A 1,832-nucleotide genomic window follows, 5' to 3' on the forward strand; every position below is an offset into this window, starting at 1 on the left:
TGACGACATCAGCACAGATGGTCACATGAGTAACACTTCAACCAGTGGAGAGAAAGAAATCAACAATTCCAGCTGTGAAGATGAACTCAGTAATGAGAACTCCTCCACAACCAGCCTGCTGGATATGGACATTCAAGAGGTACACTTGTAAAATTGTTTTGGGGTTGGGGGAATACACTAGGCCAACTTTGTTAACATAAGCCCCTTTTAGACAGCCTGTTCAGCACAGGTTTTATGCGCCTCTGATGCGCCTCGCTGGTCTGTTTAAACAGCACTGGCGTGGGCTTGGGGGTCTGAGTTTCACCGCCACTGACCTGACTTTGGACATAATAGCAAACATTTATGGAAAAAAAAACTTTTATTAAAGTTGAAAACCATGTATGACCTATGCTGGGTCACATTAGAACTTAAAGTCAGATGATGTTTTTACTGTTCTCAAATGTAAAAATGGGTCACATTGGGCCCTCAGCATTTTTTAAAGGTTAAATAACCTGTTACTTAAACATTTTTCATTGTGCTGTGATCTTAAAGTAAACTATACTAGTGTAGAGCCCCGTATAAGCAAATGTGCAGCTTAAATTTTCCCTTTAATTTAGGTTCTTAGGAAAACTGCCGCTTATCAGTTGATCGTTAATCAATAAGGTCTATCAACTAACGATTAATGAATTAATTGATAATTTCAATCATTGATGTATTAACTACATTTTTCATTCTCTTGCCTTTCTTCACATGTAGAATGATAATTCAGATAACCAAATCAATACAGAAGAACACTGGAGTAACACTTCCAACAGTGAAGATGATGAACTCAACACTAGGAACCCTACCACAAGCCAATTGGATGTGGACATTTCAGAGGTAAATGCACCATTCTATGTGGTAGTTTGTATGCATTTAATGTCTACTCTTTTAATTAATTACTTCAAATAATGTTTTTCCCTTGTCAACCCGTAGAATGAAGAAGTCCTGTCACATTCTGAAGAGGACTTGATTGATGCCGCCAGTAATGAAGGTGAAAACCATGCTGATGATGAAGATGTGACTAGAGAAAAGACACCTGATTTTCCAGTGGTATGCAGACATTGGTTCGATAACACATTGCTAGTAGTTGATGTCAGCTCATTACATCAAATTAGAACATTTGGAGATAATATTATATTTTATAATTGTATAATATATAATTTTGTTTTTAATGGTAAAAATACTTTATGCTAGACTGATATTACTGCTCAAGTTTGCTGCTACTCATTCTCATATATACATGCTTTTTCTATCTCTTTTCATAAATCTACAGGGCAGTGAAGACCAAGCAGACAAGCCCCTGTATCCCGGTGCACCTGTTTCAACGGAAGAAAGTTTATTGATGCTGATGTCGTATGTGCTGCGGAACAATTTAACAGGCAAAGCACTTACTCCTTTACTGGAACTCTTCAACCTGATGTTTCCAGGTCTGATTCCACCCTCACATTACCTTTTCAACAAAGAATTTGGAAGTTCATCACAGCCTGAAGTTCACTTTTATTGTGAAAAATGTTTAGCATACTTTGGCATTAGTGCAGACTGTCCCTCTCATTGTACCCTTTGCAACAAAGTATTTGATGCCAACACAAGTTTAAAAAAGGGCTTCTACTTTCTTGTAATTCCCCTTCATGCACAGATTAAACAACTTCTGCAGGAACATGATGTTAATCTTACTGAAAAAAGTAGATCCTTTGATGTTTTAACCGACATACAGTCTGGTGGAGAGTATCAAAAATTGCGTGACAGTGGAGTTCTTGGAAAAGATGATTTGACTCTGATTTGGAATTGTGATGGTGCACCAGTGTTCAAAA

The 1,832-nt window shown here is 37.4% G+C and overlaps 1 long non-coding RNA gene across 1 annotated transcript; it reads left to right on the plus strand.

Moving 5' to 3' along the window:
• On the plus strand, positions 1–1,332 carry LOC307074561. The gene is made up of 4 exons (XR_013811803.1): positions 1–139; positions 736–858; positions 955–1,071; positions 1,295–1,332. It is a non-coding gene; the product is annotated as an uncharacterized lncRNA (long non-coding RNA).
• The last annotated feature ends 500 nt before the right edge of the window (positions 1,333–1,832 follow it).

Source organism: Pollachius pollachius (genome assembly GCF_949987615.1).
Source record: "Pollachius pollachius genome assembly, chromosome: 4".
NCBI lineage: Eukaryota > Metazoa > Chordata > Actinopteri > Gadiformes > Gadidae > Pollachius > Pollachius pollachius.